Raw genomic sequence first — 6,942 nt, 5'->3', positions numbered from 1 at the left:
ATGAGAAATGAGGCCGGGGAGTCAGGCAGGACACAGACTGGGAAGATGCTTTTGATAATAGTGTTGGTGATTAAACCCCTTGAGGAAGCCAGAAGGCTTTGAATGTGAAATACTTTAAGAAAAGTTTCAGTGCTCTTGGAGCTGCCTCTGTGGGGCCTGGTCTATTCTCTGATCTTGTTAACGAGGCCCCAGGGAAACACCATTTGAGAATTTTCTGGCTACACTGCTTTGGCACTAATTAGCCACTCAGGAAAGTTCTTTATGGTTTAATTAAGTGACATCTCTAGTTAAAAGTTTGGCTTCTCCTAATTAGTGAGCGGTGATCAGAAATTAAGCATGGTCTCTCAGTGGATCAGTCTCTTAATTGGAACCATAGCCTTTGGCTGTCACAAACTCCAAGTACTGCAGAAACAGAGATCCTTTCTCAGGCTAACCCCCTCCCCACACTTCCCAATGAGAGGTGCAGGGTCATCATGGGTCTGGTCTGGAATGACACCTAGAATTGAAGCACCAAGTTGGAGGGTGGGTCTTGAATGGTCATCTCTAGTGACTTCCTTTCTGTTGAAGTCAGTGAATGAGTGTAAGATGGGGTTGGTGAAAGCTCTGAGGCAAAGTGTGTCTGGTGTGTTTGAGGAACATGAAACTGAATGAGCAGAAAGAGGCAGGACATGAGGCCAGAGAGGTCAGAGGGCCAGTTCATGTGGAACACTGTAGACCATTGCAGATTATGGCTTTAATGCTGAACCACCTTTATCAGTATTTTCTTGTCAATACATTTTTATCTTATTTTAAAAAATCATTTCCCTAGCCCAAAGTCTAAAATATAACTACCTTTGTTTTCTACAAAGTATTTTATTTCTTAAAGTATAATTTATGTACAATAAAATTGATCCATGTTTAATATCCCATTCGATGACTTTTGACAAATGTATACTGTTATGCAACAATCACAGTCAAGATATAGAACATTTCCATAACCCTGAAAATTCCGCTCCTGCCCCTTTGTAGTCACTACCTTTTCCCCACTCTTAGCTCCAGGCAAACACTGATTTCCTGTTTCCTATTCCTGAATGTCATATAAACAGAATCATATATTATGTAGTTTTTTGTGTTATTTTGTTTGGCTTCTTTCACTTTGCCTACTGCTTTTGAGAGTCATCCAAGTTGTTGCACATATCAGTAGCTCATTCCTTTTAATTACTGAGTAATATTCCATGTATGAATATATCACAATTTGCTCATCCATTCATCACTTGCTAGACTGTCTCCAATTTTTTGGCTACTATGAATAAAGCTGTTATCACCATCGGGCCACAGTTCTTTGCGTAAACATATATTTTTATTTCTCTTGGACAAATACCTAGGAGTGGGATTGCTTGGTTGTATGGTTAAATGTTTTAAGAAACTGTCAAAGCATTTTAAACAACTGCCAAAATGGAAAGTGGTTATTCCATTTTGCAATGGGTAAGATTTCCAGACACTCCCCTCACTAGCACTTGGTATTTTAGTGGATGTGGAATGGTATCTCATTGTGGTTTTAATCTGCATTTCTCTAATGACTAATGATGTTGAACATCTTTTCATATGCTTATTTGCCATCTGTATGACTTTTGTCTGTTCAGATCTTTTGCCCATTATTTAATTGGGTTGTTTGTCTTATTATTAATTTTGAGAGTTTTTTTTTTAACTATTTGGATACAAGTCCTTAGCAGATATGTATTTTTGCAAACATATTCTCCCAGTCTGTAGCTGTCTTTGCATTTTCTAAACAGAGTCTTTCAAATAGCAGTTTTATATTTTGATAAAGCTGAATTTATCATTTTTTTCTATTATGGCTTGTGCTTTTTATTTCTTATTAAAAAGAAATATTTGCTTAGTCCAAGATTGTAAACATTTTCTCTATATTTTCTCCTAGAAGTTTTATAGCTTTAGCTCTTAAATGTAAGTCTATGATCTATTTTGAACTAATTTTTTAAAATGAGGTGAGTTAAGGATTGAAGTCTTTCTTTTTTTAAATCATATTGCTAGCCAATTGTTTTAGCACCAATTGTTGAAAAAAAAACTGCTTTCTCTATTAAATTGCCTTGGCACTTTCATCAAAAATCAATTGACCATATATGTGTGGATATATTTCTGAAATATTCTGTTCTGTTTCATTGACCTATAAAATCAATAGTAAACTCTCTTGATTCTTAGAGTTTAGTAAGTCTTGAAATTGGGTAGTGTAAGTCCTCTCTCCCCTCACACATTTATTTTGATTTTTCTAGATTCTTTGGCATTTCCATATAAATTTTAGGATAAGTTTTCCAATTTCTACAAAAAAGCTTGGTAGCATTAAATATATATTTTTTGGCTTTTGATATTTTATTTATCTATTTTTTACAAATAAAAATTACATACATTTAAGATGTACATTCTTACAGTTCTAGTGTGATAGGATTTTGATTGAAATTGCATTGAACCAATATATCAGGGGTCAGCAAACTATGACCCATTGCCCAAATCTTGCCCATCCCTATTTTTTGTATAGTCTGCAAGCTTATAATGGTTTTTACATTTTTATAAGGTTGAAAAAATCAAAAGGAGACTATTTTGTAACATAAAAATCATATGAAATTCAAATTTCAGTGTTCATAAAGTTTTACTGGGACACAGTCATGCTCAGCTGTTTCTGTGTTGTCTATGGCTGCCTTTGCACTACAGTGGCACAAGTGACTAGTTTGACAGAAACCATAGGACCTATAAAGCCTAAACTATTTATATGTAGCTACTTAAAGAAAAAAATTGCTGACTCTGGCAATGGATCAACTAACAGGTAACTGAAATCTCAACAATATTGAGTCTTCTGATCCATTAACATGGTATACCTCTGTATTAGGCAGAGTTCTCCAGAGAAACTGAACCAACTATATAACCAACTTTAAGAGTGATTTTTAAAAATTTTTAAGGAATTGACTCACATGATTGTGGAAGCTTGGTAAGTCCAAAATCCACAAGGTAGGCTGGCAGGCTGGAGACTGGGGAAAGGGTTGTCAGTTCCAGTCTAAAAGTAGTCTTTTGACACAATTCCTTCTTGCTTTGGGGAGGTTAGTCTTTTTTCTATTAAGATGTTCAACAGATGTTTCTATTGGATGGGGCCCTCTCACATCAAGGAGGACAATCTGTGTTATTAAAAGTTCACTGATTTAAATGTTAATCTCATCCAAAAAAAGACCTTCATAGACACATCCAGAACAATGTTCAACTGAATATCTCGTCACCATGGCCCAGCCAAGTAGATACATGAAGTTAACTACCACAGTCCCCCTCCTTGAAAATGTCTCTGTCTTCACCTTCAACTTCCACTAATGGACTGCACTTTTACCAATATCCCAAACAAATAATATTAGATAGAATTTTAGAGTTTTTAATTGAAAAATATATTTTTGTATTTATAAAAGAAACAATGTTTATGGTCAGAGAGCAGGGACCCTTTATAAAGAAGCAAAATTTAAAAATCATATACTTCCACTCTCCAGGGATAACCATTGTTTCTAAATTTTGATGGATGTCCTTCTCTGATTTAAAATTATTTATATTTAACTAAGTCTTATTTCTGGAGAGTTTAAGAAAGCTTGAAATAAAATACAAAATACAAGATAAAATAAACTGAACATTAAGTTAGACAATAAAAAAAGGAGGGAATAAACAAGGGTGGAGACATAGCATTGAGCCAGAAATGACTGTGAAAGTGCAGACTATAATGGCCCTTGTGGCTCCAAATCGGAGTTGGTCAGTCACCGAGTTCACAGTGAACAAAGAAAAAACAAATGGTGACTTAGGTGAAATATTAACATCTGTGTCCTAAGAACAGACATATTGCCTGGATTTCTTTTAACCAGCTTCAAGTTAGGCTTTTGGCAATCTTTGGCGCATAAAAATTCACATAAACAACAGTTTGTAGGCAAAAATAATGCTGTCTGGTGCTCAGGTCTCCAGTGACCTTGGTTGATATATGTGGGATTTCGAGGTTTGAGAAAGTATGGGTGGGCTCTGTGTGTCCTTTGGGCAACTTTCCCTGAATAATGTTTTCCTTTAGTTAAACTTTATTAACACTAAGTATCAATATTATTCTCTGGTTGGTGCTTTAACTATGGCTGGTGTTTATTGTTAATTACACATAGATGAGTTCCATCTTGAGTTGGCAATCAACATATTGAGGGCAAGGTTTTGGGTCAGACAGATATTTCAAATCCCAACTCCATAATTCTACTAACTGTGTTTGTAGCAAGCTATAGAATTTAACTATATCTCAGAGTCCTCATGTAAAATGGGAATAATGTTAGCACCGATCTTGCAGGATTCTGGTGGAAATTAAATGAAATAATAAACATAAAATATTTAACACATTAAGCATGGTAAATGGACCTAATGAGGACTTGTGCCTAGAAAAGAATGCCATTAGACATCGCTTCAAGGTGAGCTGAGGTAGCACCCTCCCAATATGCTCCAGGACCAAAGTAAAATCTCAACCTCAGATCACAGAGTCTGTGAACTACCTCCCAGGTTCCAGTGTGTTCCACACCAGTGTTTCTCAAATGTTCACCTGTAGACTCGTGGAGTTCCATGATGAAGTAGAGAAGAACTGCATATTTGCAGTGGCTACCATCCCTATGCCTTCCTCTATCTTTATGTTTAAAGCATATTTCTTGTAAAAAGCATGTAATTCTTTTTAAAATCTGGCTGACAATCTTTTTTAAATCTCTGCTAAGGAGGCAGTTAGAATAATTACATTTAATATAATTATTGATAGTTTGGGGTTTAAAGCTACCATTCCATTTTGGTGTTTGTTTTCCATTTGTCCCATCTGATTTTTCTTCTCTGTTCTTTCCAGCCTCTTTTTGGGTAGGTTGATTATTTTTTTAGTATTCTATTTTATTTCTTCTAGTGACTGTTTAGCTACGCCTCTGTGTTTATGGTTGCTCTAGAGATTACAATAGGCACTTTAACACACAGACACACATGTAATTTCAGAGACATTGAAATTGCTGCAAATTGAACAACTTGATTGCAGCTGTTTCTTAAAAATATGTAAGGGTACTGGGAACTCAAATTTATTGAAAAAGGAGAAATTTGGTCAAGAAAAATTAATGAAAAATATTAGTTTTCACTGTTATTAGATGGAATGAATAGGAAAAGAGAATGGGAGGGGGGAATGAGGAATGGTGCAAAGACTTTGGGTTATTCAGGGGGCCCTAATAAGGTGGCCTTGACTGGTGGGTATATGTACAAGATGGAAATATATAGGGTGTCTCAAAAAATGTATATACATACTTCTAATAATTTAAAGGCAATGTTTATTAAAATACATTTCATTTTCAAAATTGAACTATCAGCTGTTAAAGTGTGTATATATTTTTGGGGATACCCTATATTGTATATTTACATAGTTACTATATATTATAAATGCAGGGTGGGGCAAAAGTAGGTTTATAGTTGTTTGTATAAAAATAATGCAACAGTTACTATATATTAATACAAGAAAAATCTGTGTTTCCCATATTCACAACTATGAACCTACTTTTGCCTCACCCTGTATATAAGATTGGGTATAGTAGTATGGTCTTGTCATCATATGATTTTCTGTGAAGACTTGGCTTAGGTATGCTAATCTCTAGTAGCTCGAGATACACACACCAAGAATCAGTAGAAATGAAGGCTTATAGGAGAAGACCTACTCCCAGGCTTTCCCTAGGAGATACTGCTAGGATTTCCTCTTGCCCATCAGCTTCATCAGGCCTTGATTCATGCCTTTGTTTCTCTGTGTAGCTGTTGCCACCTGTTCCTTGTCAGTGTAGCTGAACAGGGGTAGGAATTAAATGTAAATAGTGTTTCTATAAAACAGAGTCACCATAGTGAGGTGGGAGCCACAGGTGGAGAAAGCTTTATGCTTGTCAGCAGCTGAGGGGATCTTTAGAACAGCAATGAGGCTCATAGGTAAGAGATGATAACGCATATAAAGAGGGTCACCAAGGTTATCAATCCTTCTGTGTTAGTTACATTGACAAATTTGGAGGAGAAGGACAATTTCAGCAGATGACTGATATCACAGAAGAAGTGGTGGGTAACACTAGAGTCACAAAAGAGAAGACAATTTATTAGGAGAATTAGTAAGAAGGAATGGAGGTGAGAGACGGAACCGCTAAAGGCCACCAGGACACAACAGTGGTGGTTCATGGTGGTCATGTAGTGGAGGGGTCACAGATGGCCACCTAGTGGTAAATGGCCATGGCTGCCAGGAGGTAACATTCTGTGTTGGCAAAAGCCAAGAAAAATACATCTGGATCATACACTCAGCATAGGACTTTTTCTTTGACAGAAAGTTCATCAGCATCTTGGGAACAATGGTTGTGTAGCAAACGTCAATGAAGATAAGATGCTAAAGGAAAAACACATGGGTGTCTGGAGCTGCTGGCCAGGATGATGAGCAAGTTCCCCACCACGATGACTGTGTACATGATGAAGAAAAGGGCAAAATGTAGCTTTTTGTCCTCGGGTTGAAGGAGAGTCCCAGGAGGATGAACTTGGAGACACTGCTGTTTTGGTTGTCTGTCTCCATGATCCTGCATACACCAATGGATACAGAAAATCCTAGAATTTCCAATTCCACAAGTTTCAATTTATTGCTCTCTTCTAGGATTCCTTTAAATGGTCCATGGTTCTATCTTCTCTTCCACAATCCCCAAAAGGTTGAATAATAAAAAAAGTTTAACCTGCATCAGAGTGGAAATTCATCAGAGTGGATTTCCTTTCAGAAAGAATACCAGGTGGACTTCAGGGATGCATTTTCTTCTAGTTCCCTATAAATACTTATTTAGATATGTCAGGTTGAGGCTCATCTCTCTACTACCCTTGTAATCAAAACACATAAACAAAAAGAAACAAACAATTAAGTGGATCAGG

The 6,942-nt window shown here is 36.4% G+C and overlaps 1 pseudogene; it reads right to left on the bottom strand.

Annotated features, from left to right (window-relative positions):
• Positions 1-5,854: 5,854 nt before the first annotated feature.
• LOC102243402 lies at positions 5,855-6,699 on the bottom strand (annotated as a pseudogene).
• Between the last annotated feature and the right edge of the window lie 243 nt (positions 6,700-6,942).

Source organism: Myotis brandtii, unplaced genomic scaffold, assembly GCF_000412655.1.
Source record: "Myotis brandtii unplaced genomic scaffold, ASM41265v1 scaffold589, whole genome shotgun sequence".
In the NCBI taxonomy this organism is placed as follows: domain Eukaryota; kingdom Metazoa; phylum Chordata; class Mammalia; order Chiroptera; family Vespertilionidae; genus Myotis; species Myotis brandtii.
This window is presented reverse-complemented; position numbering and strand designations above follow the sequence as displayed.